Source organism: Tenrec ecaudatus, chromosome 2, assembly GCF_050624435.1.
Source record: "Tenrec ecaudatus isolate mTenEca1 chromosome 2, mTenEca1.hap1, whole genome shotgun sequence".
Lineage (NCBI taxonomy): Eukaryota > Metazoa > Chordata > Mammalia > Afrosoricida > Tenrecidae > Tenrec > Tenrec ecaudatus.
In genome coordinates this window covers 26,112,118-26,128,503 of record NC_134531.1, presented here as the reverse complement: position 1 = coordinate 26,128,503, position 16,386 = coordinate 26,112,118, and positions in this window count along the sequence as shown.

Here is a 16,386-nt window from a genome sequence, read left to right as displayed (position 1 = left end):
AAATACATTTGTTGTTATTGCTAGATTAAGTAAATCATGGATCATTCTTTTTGATTGGATCACTGACCCCAGCAGAAAAGTGAGATTCTACTGATCTCTTGGGGAGGATAGCATTTTTTTCAGACAACCTAAAATATCTCATAAAGTTTATGAAGAATAGAGCTAGTTGAGTAATGGCTAATCCAATTTTCATGTAAATATGGTAGTATGTTAGGTACTATGTTAGACAGGGTTCTCTAGAGAAACAAAACCAGGACACTAATAATTTTGTATATATTTACATAGATAGATATATAACGTAAGAAATAGTTAATTCATGTATAAACCAGTAGAAATGGCTCAGTGCAATCTACTTCCTTTAGACAGCTATTGCAGTGGCAGTCCTTCAAGTCTTGAAGGCCACCAGGTAGTCCTCTGTGGAGCAATTCAGGCTATCCAGGCACAGGCAGCAAACAGCAAGGCAGGTCACCATCAGCCAGTTGATAGGGTCCCACAGTCCCCAGCTCAGGAGATGTATACTTCAGTAACATGGCGAAGCAGGTCTTGAAGGAACCTCAAACTACAGTGACACAGTCCACAGATTAGGTGTCCCCTTGCAAACTGAGGCAGAAAACAAGCAAGGTAGCCGCACACTGGTCCAATGATCAAAGAACAAGAGACAAGGGAGGCGAGGCTCGCTGAGTCATTTATCTCCCCACCCTTCAATTAATCCCACATGTATTCATTGGCCATGTTGCACAATAAGCCTACCTAAAACAGGTACTATCAAATGTGTTTCAACTCATTGTCATCCTATGTACAACAGAATAAACAATTACATCCTCACTTGTTGTTTGAATCCGTTGTTTCAGTCAGTATGTCTGTCCATAGCATTGAGACTCTTCCTGCTTTTCTCTGGCCCTCTACTTTACCAAGCAAGATGTCCTCTGGCGACTAGTCCCTCCTAGTGACACATGCAAGTCTCACAATCCTCACATTTAAGCTCTAATTCTTTTAACACACATATATTAACCATTCCATATCTTTTATCAACATCATAATATAAAAAGCATTTCTCTTCATTAGTTTTCCTTATTTATTATCCTGCTTTTAGATGACTATGAAATAATTGAAAATGCTATGGCTTGAATCAAGTACAGTTTAGCCTTCAAAGTGATATATTTGCCCTTACCTTCTTAAAGAAGTCTGTGCAGCACATTTGACCGATGTAGTAAATGTTTTTGATAACTTATGCTTCCATGGAAATTGATTGTGGATCTTTGTCCTCATGTTGTTTGTCAGTTTTGAGAATATTTTCTCTAAATAGAAGTGTGTCCATAGCTAAGACTGTACTCTTTGATGATCAATAATATGTGCTGCAAATTCTCTTAACTTCCAGCAGGCAAGATCGTTTCATCTGGATTGCCCATGTTGTCAATTCAACTTCCTTCTATCCCCATGCCACATTATCCTTCATATGGTCATGTCTGTGACTCCTTGTTCAGCGTACATGCTGAATAAATGTCATGATAGGATATACACCTCGTCATTTTTTTCCTGAAAACACCTCCTCATCATATTTGAAAACAGTCTTTTTGTTTGCATGTAGGTTTCATATGAGCACAATTAATATTCTGGAATTCCTGTTCTTTGCAATATTATAATTTGTTATGATCCACACAATCAAATGCCTTTGCATAAAACAAAGAAAAACAGATTTGCAATATTCTTTGTTTCAGCAAAATTCCATTTTATGACATCAATGTTATCTCATTGTTCATGTCTTCTTCTGAATCCATGATGAATAATTGAAAGTTATTTGCACGAGCTGTTTTTAAATTATCCTGAGGACAATTTATTTATGTAGCTTATTGGTGACACTGTTTGATCATTTACAAATTAGTTTTAGTTACGTTCTTTGGGAATGAGCACTGATAGTGATGGCTATCATTCAGTTGACAAGGTAGCTATCATCAAAATTTCTTGCCTTTGACTATTGATTACTTTCTGTACACCATTGTCTTTTCCTGAAACATTTCTTTTCAAGTTGCATCACTTCCTGAAACCTTCTATTTCACCTGTGTCTTTGATGTACATTGGACATCTTCCATCCAAACCATAGGTTTTTGTACAAACACGACCTCCTGTAGTGTTTGCATATAAACCTCTTATTTTGGAAACAGTGGCTAGGTGTAGCCTTTGAACTACTTTGGAAGCTTCCCTTATTCAATATTTTGTCCATTTAAAATCAAAATCACACTCACTGCCATCAAATGGATTCTGATTTCTACTATCCAATCTTGGTTTCTGGGCTTTAAATCTTTACTAGAACATCGCCTCACCATTCCCACCTGGAGCAGCTTTTAGGTTTGAACAGTGTCATATGATTTTTATTGTTAGGTTCCATTGAGTTAGACTCACAGTGACCTTATATATGGCAGAAGAAAACATCGACTCAATCGAATGCATTCTAAAAGTGCTTTTCTGTTCGAGTCCATAATACTGTGGGCAGTATTGTGTTAATAGATCACATGTAGGATCCTTTTCTATTTATCTGACCCAATATTTTCTCAGCAAGATGCCCTTTTCCAGGGTCCTATATCTCCTGATGCTGTATCCAGAGATTGTGAGACAAACTCTTGCCATCCTTCTTTCTTTTTTTTTTTTTTCTGTTTTCTATTTATTTATTTTTTAAATTTTAACAATTTATTAGGGGCTCATACAATTCTTATCACAGTTCATACATATACATACATCAATTGTATAAAGCACATCTGTACAGTCCCTGCCCTAATCATTTTTTTCTCCTCTTTTCTTTTTTTACATTTTATTAGGGACCCATACAACTCTTATCACCATCCATACATATACTTGCTAAGGAGAGCACTAGCTGTAGTTTTGCCAGCGAGATTTGTTTGTCCTTCTGATAATTTTTTGTTCCATGGTACTTTCAATCTGGTTCGATAATACCATCACTTGAGTGAATCAACCTTTATCTGATCTTTCTCATTGATTGCCCTCTTTTCCAATGCATGTGTCAATGGGAAATACTAAGGCTTCCATCAGACCCACTGCAGTGCAGTGATTTACTTACTGTGACTTTTCTAGTCAGTCTCTAAAACTTCTACCAAAGGATCCTGTCCTCGGAGGTCTAAGTTAAGAGATGATGGGAGATAAGATTCAGAGAAGATTCAATTATGAGTGATTCAGGGTTGAGTTAGTTAGTTTATTGTGCCAACCTTGCTGATAAGCATACGTGGGTTGCTGAGCCTGGTCTTTCTTGTCTCTTGCTCTTTGATCATCGGACCAGTGTGCGACTGCCTTGCTTGTTCGATGCTTCAATTTGCAAGCTACACTGCCTGTGGAACACCTAACCCAATGGACTGTGTTACTGCAATTTGAAGTTCCTTCAAGACCTACTTTGCCACACTAGTGGAATATACGGAATATAAATCTCTTGAGCTGGTGACTGTCGAACCCTGTCATCTGGCTGACCGTTGGTGACCTGCCTTGCTGTTTGCTGCCTGTGCCGGGATAGACTGAATTGCTCTACAGAGGACTACCCGGCAACCCTCAAGACTTGAAGGACTGCCAGTGTCTCATAACTGTCTCACGGAGTGAGTTGCCCTAAGCCATTTGTACTGCTTTATAGATTGTTTACTTCTTATGTTGTATATCTATATATATATATCTAAATATAATTATTGGTGTTCTGTTTTTGTTTCTCTGGAGAACCCTGTCTAGCACAGGGTTAATTGCGACTGCCATCCTACCGTTGCTACTAGAAGCTTGAATTTGTCTTCCCCTCTTTCAGATTAAGTCATGCTGAGCGTGTTCTTCATTTTTGGCTTTCTACCTTCTGGTCTCTGAACATTTCATTATAGTACTCTACTTTGTCCTTCCCCTTATAATTTATTCCATTTGCCTCTGACTATCAAGAATCAGTTTAATAATCTTTTCTCACATACAGTTGTGGTTTCTTTTTTTTCTTTACTGTTTTATAATGACATTTTTCTTAAAAAATACACACACACACACACACACACAGAAATTTCTTTTCTCACAATCTTGGCAACTCTGAGCACAAAATCTATTCGTGTCTCTAGGGGAGTTCTTACTTGTCCAACCCCGCATTTAGTGCAGGCATCCTTGCTTCCCTGATTACAATGGTGCAGCTTTTGCTTCATCCTGGCAAGGCCAGAATTATCGTGCTTTGGCAGTTAAGACCTCGTCAAATCCCATATCGAGTTCTTCAGAACTATGGAGCCTGCTTCCAATATAAACAGACACTTGGAAATATCTAGTTTGCTGTTTCACTAGGTCTGGATCCTACATCTGACTTGCCAACCTTCAGTTTATTGGACTTGAGCCAATAGCCTACCATATTTCCTGATGATTCTTGGAATTGTCAATGGCGTGGCATCTTATCTGCTAACTGTGGACTCATTCATTTCTGCAGCCACCTCTGGTTTAGACTCATTCTGCTCTACAGTCATCGTCCTGTCAATTTTTTGTTCATTAGCCCCTGCAAGAATATGAGTAAAGAGAAGTATCTTGTGGACTAATGTCTGACCCAGGAACTTGTAATATTTCTGCATATATAATGTGAGAGATATTTATTTGATTTTAACCTGTCTATATATACGTATGACCCAAGTCATGGCATTTGCAGTTGCTTCTTATGCATGGGAAAATTGGTCACTGAATGACGAAGACCAAGGAAGAACTGATGCATTTGAATTGTGTGCTGGAGAAGAATACTGAGAGTACTATGCACTGCTAAGAGGAAGCATGGTCCGTGTTGGACGAGGTACAGCCAGAGTATTCGTTAGAAGCAAGGATGGCAAGACTTAGTCTAAAGCACTTTGGATACGTCATCATAGGGGACCATTCCCTGGAGAAGGATGTCATGTTTGGCAGCATGAAGAGGCAGAGGAAAGAGTAAAGCCCTCAGGAAGATCGATTGAAACTGTGGCAGCAACAGGAACACTTGTGAGGATGGCACACAACCAGGTGGCATTTCCTTCTGTTGTGTATACAGTTCTATGCATCAGAACAGACTCAATGACACCTAACAGCAACATATAGACACACATACAAGTGTCACTGGCTTTGTTTCTTTAGAAAATCAGGCTAAGAAAATGACCATTTGTAAGTGTCACAGACTCTGGTTGATTCATACCTTCTTAAATCAGCACCTAACTTTCATGTTATGCTACTCAGAAGGTATGAGGTTTAAGATGCAACCCACATGGATAATTGCCTAATTAACTGAAGAAAGAAAATCTTAATTGTTACAGGAATAGGATTGTAGCTTAAAGTATAATGGTTAGAATTTCAATACATATTTTTGAGAGAGCACAATTTAATCTATTCTATCAGGTTTCATACCAGAGGATTAACTGACACACTTTCTATATTTTGTATTGCATGTTATACAGGAATGTAGTGCTTTTACCTTTGTGAACCTGGAAAACATACTTTACCTCTCTCATCTTCTCCAGGAAATAGGTGTCCAGTCAAAACTCATCTCAAAAATTCAAGGAAAACTTAGTCAAAACATCATTATCAACATACTGACTCCAAAAACAAGTAAGTTGTCTCAAAACATGAAATAATTGTGAAAGCACTTCAATGCACAAGCTATTAATTAGTTTAAAAACTGTATTCCAATTTCAAGTTGACTTTGAGCACTGAATACCTATTATCAGCATTTATTTGAATATCTTATTCTAATCAAAATATTGTCATATATTAGAAAGTGTGATACCTAGAAGTATGTATTAATAATATGACTGCACTTAGAAAGTAGTAATTTAAACAATTGTAACACTTATGCATATGCTTTTAGCATAGAAGAACAGAAACACAATTAATTTTGATATCAGAGAGGTCTCAGTTCTAGTGGACTTTCCCAGGTTCAGCATGTTTCAACAAATAATTCAAAGCTATTACACTCTATACCTCTTTAGTTATGGAGAGTATACTTCTAGAATATACTGGTGTACAATAAGCTTTCTTATTTTCTTTGTTGTATTTCTATTCCCACCACTCTTGTTTTCCTAAACCTTCTAACATGTGTCCCTGAATGAATGCTGTTATTAAGTTTTTGAATGTTTGACTAAGGTCTGAGGACCTCCCTATTATAGGTTTTCTGCTTTTAGATTTGTTTGTCATTGTCTGAAACCATTGAGCCATGATGGTGAGTTCTGCATCAGACCCAACAATGATGAGTTGTATTGTCTTAGGGAGTTGCACCTCTTTTTATGTCACTGGGAATCCTACTCTGTGGCCACAACAACTAAAAAGATTAAACCAAATATGAATGGAAAATTGTGATTCTCTGCAAACCTTCACCTAATTCAGAATTTTAAAAACGTTTTAAAATTATCATCATACACATGCTGTGGTGGTGGTTGTCACTTGCAATTCCATCCTTTCCAACATGGAGAAAGAAACACTGCCTGGTTCTGCGGCATTCTAACCATTGTTTCTATGTTTGAGCCCATTGTTGCACCCACTGACACATATTGTCAATGACCTTCCTCTTCTTCGCTGCCATTCCAACTTACCAAGCTTTATCTCCTTCTCTAGATCTGGGTCTCTCTTGAAAATATGTTCAAAGTACCTGAGAAGACTCGCCATCTTTGCCTCTGGCCTCTAAGGAGCACTCTGCATACACTTGTCCACTACAGATGTGTTTACCTCTTTCACAGTCTCGGTCACTCAAAGTAATGTCCTTATCTTTTGACAACACAAAGAGATCTTGTGCAGCAGATTTACCTAATGTAAAGTGTTTTTTGAGCTTTTGACAAATACTTCCATGAGCATAGATTGTGGATACAAGGAAGACACAATTCTTGACAACTTCAATCTTTTCACCATCTATGACTATGTTACCTATTGGCTCAGTTGTGCAAATTGTGTTTAAAAGTTTTTTTTTTAGGGTGCATTGCAATCTATACCGACACCTGCAATTCTTGGTCATCATCAGCAAGTGCATCAAGTGTTCCTCACTTTCAGCAAGCTAGTGGTGTCATTTGCATATCAAAGGTTCTTCAATCCTGAAGCCACATTCGTCTCGTTAAGTAATCCAGTTTCTCTGATTCATTGCTCAGCCTAAAGATTAAATAAGTATACAACCCTCACTCATAAAATTCCTGATTAAACTGCACACTATTCACTTGTTCTGTTCACACATTGCTTGTTGATCCATCTGCAAGTCCTACATGAACACCAAAAGTGGTCTGGATTTCCCAATTTTATCAAAGATCTCCAGAGATTTTTAATATCCACATAGTTGAATACCTTGCCATAATCAATAAAACACAAGTAAAAATCTTTCTGATATTCTCTGTATCGAGTTATGTTCCATCTGACATCAGCAATGAAATCCTTTGTTGCACATATTCTTGTGAATCTATCCCGAATCTCTGCCAGCTCATGGTCATTGTTCTGCTCCAACCAGTGTTTGATGACATTCAGAAAAACTTTACTTACACTTCATACTATTGATAGTCTATGACTTGAACTTTCTGTTGGTCACCTTGCTTTGTCATGGGTACAGGTATGGATCTCTTCCAGTCAATTGGCCAAGTAGTTGTTTTCCAAATTTCCTAGCATAGACAAGTGTGTTTCCAGTGCTTCATCAGTTGGTTGAAACTTTTCAGTTGGTATTCAATCAATTTCTGGATCCTTTTTTTTTTTTTGGCTAATGCTTTTAATGATGCTTGAACTTCACCCTTCAGCACAATTGGCTCCTGCTCATATATTTACTGGCTGAATATAGCCTAGTTCTCTCTATCCTCTTGTGATGCTTCCTAAATCCTTGATACTTTGCAAATAGAATATAGACAAATATTCAATATTGATAATGGAGGCTTGAATATATATATATTACATATGTATATATATGTGTGTATATATATTACTTCTTGCAATTTAAGATATGTTGAAAGTGCTCTTCTTTTTTGGTTTTCTAAATATGTTCTTGATTATTTAATCATAATATGCTACTAAGTCTTCTGAGCTGCCCTTTGATATTTTCTGTTCAGCTCTTTGAAGCAATCATTTCTTTCATTTCAAGAATGTATGTATAGCCTCCTCCCTCGGGGAGGGACAGCAGAGAAGAAGGGCGGGGGAAAGACGTCGGACAGTGTAGTATATGACAAAATAATAATAATTTATGAATGATGAAGGGTTCATGAGGTAAGGGGTACTGGGGAGGGAGGGTTAAATGATATTTAGGGTGCAAGTAGAAGGCAAATGTTTTGAGAATGATGATGGCAACAAATGTACATATGTTCTTGACACAATGGATGGATGTATGGATTGGGATAAGCATTGTATGAACTCCCAATAAAATGGTTTAAAAAATAAAGTTATGATGGCAACATATGTAAAATTGTGCTTGACACAATGGATGGATGGATGGATGGATTGTGATAAGGGCTGAATGAGCCCCAAATAAAATTATTTTTAAAAAAGAAAAAGAAAGAAAACACATATTTCTGATGGTTTTAAGAACCGAGACACCGCTGCTCTATCGGCCTCCAGGCGGCTCTGCCCACATGCAGATATGCCCACACATGAGTACCTGGAGCAATACAAGTACCTCGAGTACAGATCCAAGTTAAATAAAAAGAATAATAAATGGTATTATGAAGGACTGTATTCTGACAAATTTAATAATCTAGATTACATGGACAAATACCTAGAAATACATCCTTTATCAAATTAACAAAGGTGGACATAAAAAAAATTTAAACCGACACATAGCTAAAGAAATAGACAAGGTCATCAAGGAACTCACAAATAGCCCAGAAAGCTCATGTGTAGAGAGCAGCTACTGTGTAGAAAGCAGCTTGCTTTTTGAAAGCAGCTATTCTTTTAAAAGCAGCTACTGTGTTGAAAGCAGCAATGTTGAAGGTGAAACATTTCATGAATTATAATTACTTGGTAAATGTAAAATCATATATTGTAAAATCATCAACTAATATATATATATATATATATATATATATATATATATATATATATACACACACACACACCATGGGAACTTAATCTGGATGCTGATAGGTCTTTTTATATTCAGCTGTAGTTGATGTGAATGCTGCCCCCTTGTGATATTAACAGGTTTGTAAAAAAAAAAAACCAAAAACAAAAAATAATGGTAAATCATAGGAAACTTTAATGAACTGTATTGGCTGAACTATTAAATAATGTCATCTTTTGTATTATTAAAGCTATTGTTATATATTATTTTCATTAGCAAATCATCCCATGACAATGGATCGTGTAGAGAAGAACATTAAGAAACGAAACTATAGTGAGGGTTTTTTACAGTATGTTTTTACCTCAATAATTACAGCAGGTATTGAGAAACCACTTCTTGTGAAGTTCTATCAGCCAAATTTATGAAGCCAAACAAACTAAAACGCTGTTTTGATAGCAAGCGTCCCACCTTTGCCGGCAAGGATATTAACTATTTTAGAAGCAAAGCGGCTGAACTCTAGAAAGCCAGACTTGACACTGGTGGCAAGTACCATAAACAAAATGTAGCAGCCGTTGAAGCTTCATGTTTGCTGGCACTCAGAATCACCAGAGCTATGAAACCTCACACCATTGTCACCATTTATACAGCTTCTCTGAATCTTGGTAGAATTCTGTAAAGCCATCTCCTCTGGGCTATTTGATTGTGAGTTTCTTGATGACCTTGTCTATTTCTTTAGCTATGTGTCTGTTTAATTTTTTTATGTCCACCTTTGTTAATCTGGTAAAGGATGTATTCTAGGTATTTGTCCATGTAATCTAGATTATCAAGTTTGTCAGAATAAAGTACTGCATAATACCTTGTTGTTATTATTTTTATTTCACTTGGATCTTTTGTAATGAGACTTATTTATTTAATTCTGGATATTTGTCTCTCAGTTTTCTTTTGTTAAGTATGCTACTGATTTTTCAATTTTGTTGATCCTTTCAAAATTCAACTTTTTATTTTGTTGAGTTTTTCCATTATGTTTTTCTTTCCAGTTCATTTACTTCTGCTTCCATATTTTATGAATTTTCCTTTCTTCTGCTGTTGGATGATTTATGCTGTTGTCCCTACACTAGTTGTCAGAGAAGTTGTGTTAAAATGTTGAAAATTTTTCTTCACTTCTTACGTGTTTACTAATTGCTATAAACTGACCTCTGATACTTGCTTTCCTTGTGTGCCATAGGTATTGGTACGTTGTGTTCTATCCTCATTCGTTTCAAGGAACCTCTTGATTTCATCTCTAATTTGGACAAATCACAAATTTGATTGCTTTTTAGTATTTTGTTTTCAGTCTCCATGTGATTGTCTTTATATTTTTATTCTTTCTATTGTTGATTTCCAACTTTAGGGCTCTTGGTTCTGAGAAAAATTGAATGATCTGATAGTTTGAATGATCTCTATGTGTTTGAATTTGTTAAGGTTTGCTTTATACTTTTGCATGTAGTCTATTTTAGAATATTTCCTCCTGTGTTGGAGAGGTACCTTTTTCTTATTTTTTTAGGCTGTTGTTTGGTATATGCTGTGAATATCTAGGTGATCAAATTGTTAGTTCTGCTCTTCCATTTCTAAGATGTGTTTCTTTCCTGTTGATGTATCTTTCCTTGAATGTAATGTATTGAAATTTCCTACTATTATTGTTGATATAGTTATTTCTCTTTTCATCTCTGATGGTTTGTAGGATTTATTTTGCAGGTCTTTCGTTAGGTGAATATATGTTTATTATGGCTATTCTTGATCTGTTGAAACTTTGATCATTACATATTTTCCATTCTTATCTCTGGTCATGTTGTCTACTTTGAAGTTTATTTTGTTGGAAATTAATATTGTCATCCTGCTTACTTTTTGGTGCCATAGGCTTGGTAAGTTTTTCACATCCTTTTACTCTCAGTCTGTTTATGTCTGTAAGTTTGAAGTGTGTCTCTTGAAAGTGACAGTTTGATGGGTCTTGTTTCCTAATACATTGTGCTACTCTGCTTTTGAATGGTGAATTTAATCCATTGGTACTCAGTGTTATTTATGCTAAAAGTAGATTAGCTACCGTCATATCATATAATTTGTTTTTGGTATTTTTCATCTTTGTTTTTTTAGGGAGGGATTTTTGATACCTTTGCTTTCCCTCTAGATTGGTACTTGCTCGATGTGTTCATTTCTAGATGATGTTGTACATTTTGGTGGTCTCATGTTTGTGTTTTGTTATTATTGATATTCTTACCATAGAGGTCTGATTAATATTTTTTGTAATGCTGTTTTTTATTCTGTCAATATTTCCTTATTTAAGAACACTATTTTTTCCTTCATATTTGATATATTTTTCTGGCTGTAGGATTCTATTGGCATTTTTTTTCTTTCAAAAATTGATATATGTTACCCCATTGTCTTATTTCCTGTATTGTTTCTTCTAAGAAATTTGAATTTATTCTTATTTCTTTATCTTTGTAGTTGATGTTTTTTATTTCTTTCTTTACCTGCTCTGAAGATTCTCTCCTTCTCTGGGAAGTTGGATAATTTGACTACAGTATTGATATTTTTTCCCTAGGGACAAAGCTTTTTTTTTTTTTGTTCTCACTGCTTCCTAGATGGTTTTTATATCCTCCTTTTTTCATATTGGCAAATTTTCCTGCCATGAATTCTCTTACTATTTTATCTATAGACCTGTCCATTTCTTCCCATTCTGATATTCCAATGAGACCTATATTATTTCCCTTTCTGGTGTCCCACATCATCCTCAGGCTTTCTTCAGACTCTTTCACTTTTTTTGTTTCATAGTCTTCCTTGTTTGCTAATATCTCCATGAATATCTTCCAGTTTACCAATTCAATTTTCCTTTTTTGCTTTTCTATTACTCGGGGTTTATTTTTTTTACCATACTTTTATTTCTTTATCTCATTGTTTAGCATAATTTTCTTTTGTGTGTAATATTTTTAGTATATCAATTTCTTCCTTTATTATCAAGATTGGTTTTCAGATCTCTTGTATGGTCCTCTACAACATTCTCTTGGATTTTCTTATTAGTAGTTCCAGACTTTTTTCTTTCTTTCTTTTTTCTATATATTCCATTGAGTTTGGATAATCTTCCTTTATTAAGTTTTATCTTAATTTTTTTTCGTCATTACTGACATTGGTTGTTGTTTGGCTGGCATGTGGTCCAGCTCTCAGACATGTGTAAAGTGTTCTGTCTTATAGGGGGTGGATAACTCTTTGAGTTAGAAGAAAAGATCAGAAAGGGGATGGAAATTGTATTGTCTGATTATCAAGAAAAAGTGATAGTGGTGTGTGAGTAGCACGAATTAGGGACAAGAGAATGAGAGTAGGTTTTAAATGATGATACTATCAATAAGTGGTCTTCTGGTTAAATATAATGATTTTTAATAAATTAGAAAATGAGGTTCTAATAGGTGTGTTAGTATTCATAAGTTTTGTGTCTCACGGAGAGAGACAGAGTGGGGTCTTGAGGCAATGGTGGAATTTCTTCTTGTTTTAATTTCCCTTGGTTCTCCATCACCCCCATCCACTCCTTCCATGCCCAGGTCATCATCAATCCAGTCACTGTCTCTATATAAATATACCTATGGTTGGCTTGATATAGAGAAAATCATATGAAATACAAATAGGAAACAAACAAACAAAAACTCAATAAGCACCAGACAAACCATAGAAAACCTCATTCAAAAATAAAGTAAAAGCTCAACCAGAAAGTATTTTGAAAATGATGATGAAAACATGCATACAAATGTGCTTGATAAAACTGATGTATGGATTGTTATAAGAGTTGTAATAGCACCCATTAAAATGGCTTATTAAAATAAAAATAAATAAGTGATAACATATTAAAAATTAAAACAACTTTAAAATGGTTCAACTGGGAAATCAGATGATAAATTATTCAATATTTTAAGTACAAGTAGGTTCATCCAAAATGAACAGGTTTAAAGAGATGCAGGCAGGCATCCAACACAGAAGTAATGAAGCTTCATTTTTTTCTTTTTGGTCACTAAGTCTGGGTGAAAAAAGGGTCATCTGGTTATATTGAGGATCTAGGAGAGGACAAACTCTGAGGTCCCTGTAGCTCAATACAAAGATGGTACCAAGTGATACCCAAAAGAGGCTCTGAACAGCAGGAGACCAGGATCAGGCCATCTCAAAGACCACCATGGAAGCGGAGCTCCTTCCTATGGAAGGAGTTGCTGTCATTTGATGATGTGGCTCTATTTTTCACCACAGAGGAATGAGAAAACCTTCACTGGACCACACGTACTTCTTAAGAGATGTGTTGTTGGAGAATGACAGAAACATGATCTTCTTGTAATTGTAGTGCCCCAAACCTGAAGTGGGTACAACTGGTGTATTAGGAAGAGCCATGGATCCTGGATATACTGAGAATATGGAATATGAAGGCTTCCAGTATTGCTTGCCTGGGTTTTGACGCCAGATGCAACAGGAAAAAGCTAATTTTAGTGCATAAAATTTATGAAGAATTGGTATCATACCAGGCTTCCGTGGTAAAGGAAGAGAAAGTGAAGAAACCCTGCATCAATGTAATGAGTTTGTACTACCTGCTGGAGGTGATGAATATAAGAAGAGTTTCCCTCAAAGCCTTAATTTTATTGATGATTAGAATTCCCAGCCATAGAAGCAGGATCAATTTGGTGCATGTTGAAAACCCTTCGATCAGAGATCATTGATTTTTATGAATAAGAAAATCCTTATACCATCAAGAGTTCACAAATGCATAGAACGTTGGGGTAGTCATTAGTATTTTGTTCAACATCAAATAATTCACACTTCTGACAATAATCTTGAATGTGACACATGTGGACGGACCTTCAAACAGAAATAGCCTCTTAAGATGGTCCATAAATACTTGCACCCTCCAAAAATAACATACAAGTCTCCATTGTAAGAGTGTTGCTGTCTGATCTGTGATCTTGATGAGCATAAAAGGACACATACCAAATAAAGGTCTTATAAACATAGTGAATGTAAGAAAATATTTAGGCAGAATTCAATGCGTACATCACATCAGTTAACCCACAGTGTAAAAAACAAAACAAAACTTTTATAAATACCTACGATGTAGAAAAAGTTTCAGTAGGCACTCAAGTATTATGAGCCATTAACAAATTCCTACTCAATAGAACACTCACAGATGTAGTGAATGTGGACAGTCCTTTGATCACAATATAGATCTCATTTAACATCAAAGCACCCATACCAAGGAGGATTACTTTCAGTGTACAGACTGTGGGAAATTATTTAAAGTTGAATCATTACTGACACAAAGTCATTCATACTGGAGAATGGCCCTACCTTTGTGGAAAATCTTTCAGTTGGCACACAAGCCTTATTAAGTATCAGGGCACTCACAGAGAACAGAAAACTACATGCAGGAAAAACTACCATTTAGATCACAATCTAAGAAGATAAGGCAAAAGTATCATTGCCAAGTTTCCAGTATAGTCATGGCATGGGTTTATTTCAAACCAAACGTGTTTAAGTGTGGCTCTGAGGGAAGAGAAGACACGTTATCTCTGTAAAAACACGTGTTTTAGTCTTGGCTATGGTGCCTTTAAAAAAAAAAGAAAATTCAATTTGTAAAGTAGTGGCATCTGAGGGTATCTGTTTGAACAATTGGAAGCTGAGGGGTAACCTTGGTAGATTTTCTTGAAGGGCACAGGGCAATCAGGAGGGTTTATTATGAAGTTTGAGTGCAATGAAAAACTGTATTGGAGAGCAAAAAGTCCTGGGATGTTGTGCCCAGGATTTTTTTTTTCAGTCAAGACAATGTTCCCACTCATTCTTCTGAGGGTAATAACATGAATTCCTGTGAGGATTTTGTTGGGAAACTGTGTCCTCATCTCCTCTTAGATCCCAGTTCATGTTCTATTCAGATTTTATTTTGCTCCCTACACTCAGCAAAACTATGAAAGGAAGCATAATTTGAGTCTCTTAAGGATGCCAAAATTTGCCATTTTTGACATGTAATTCAAAGAGCACAGAATTCTGTGAGAAATGGTTCGAGAGACAAGAAAATTACCTTCATAAATGTACAGACAAAGAAGGAGGATATGTCAAACAGTATCTTCACAAATTGATGTTAGTTAATAAAAGGCTCTATGATTTTGTAAGAATATCACTGTAACTACTGCAATCTGTTTCCTGAAATATGATAAACAGGAACTGAAAAGGTGGAGGATGGGGGGCTGGAAATCAAAACAAAAATTTGGTGAACGGGTCTCCGCAGAGGCTTCCAGTCTAGGAACCGATTACAAAGAAGGAGTGGGCTATCCATCTTGGAGTAGTTGGCTACTATAAACCTTAGAGAAAGCCCTGGAGTATGGGAGGATATGGCAAACTGCATGGACAGCAGCTGAACACTGTCCGCTCATTGGAAGTAGATGAGGACGGGTATGAAGGCACTCAAAATATGACTAAGAGCTGCCAGCTCAAAGTACAATTGAGCATAATGACATCGATGGCACAAAGCTCTCAGCAGAAAAGCCTTTGGGTCCTTTATTGGTTGATGACTCCAAATGAGAATAGCTGCAAATGTCTGTTCATAATTGTAATTTTGAAAGTAATAAATATAAACCTAGAAATATGAGACATCAAAAATTAAGTGGAATGCATAATAATTTATATCCTAGGATATAGTTCTTCCAGTCAAGACAGCCTCTCCCCAGCCATGCTCACAAATGCACCTTTCTATAGTCCTCAGCCTAGTAAATCATGCAGCCCCTTGTCCTAAGCCTTGCACTTATAGAGGTGCTGGTAATTGCCCAAAGGCATGAATCTCTGCCACAAGGCTCAGTCCAAATACTTTATTTTTTTAAATCATTTTATTAGGGGCTCAACAACTCATAACAAACCGTATATACATCAATTGTCTAAAGCACATTTGTACATTCATTGCCCTCATCATTCTCAAAACATTTGCTCTCCACTTAAGGCCCTGACGTCAATTCATCATTTTTTTCCTGTTCTCTCCCTGCTCTCCCCTCCCTCATGAACCCTTGATCATTTATAAATTATTATTTTGTCATATCTTTCCCTGTCCGAAGTCTTCCTTCATCCACTTTTCTGTTGTCTGTCCCCCAGGGAGGAGGTCAGATGTAGATCCTTGTAATCGGTTCCCCCTTTCCAACCTCCACTCCCTCTAACACCCAGTATCACCACTCACACCACTGGTCCTGAAGGGATCATCCGCTCTGGATTTCCTGAATTTCCAGTTCCTATCTGTACCAGTGTACATCCTCTGGTCTAGCCAGATTTGTAAAGTAGAATTCAGATTATGATATTGGGGGAGAAGGAAGCATTGAGGAACTAGAGGGAAGTTGTATGTTTCATCGTTGTTACATCACACGCAGCAC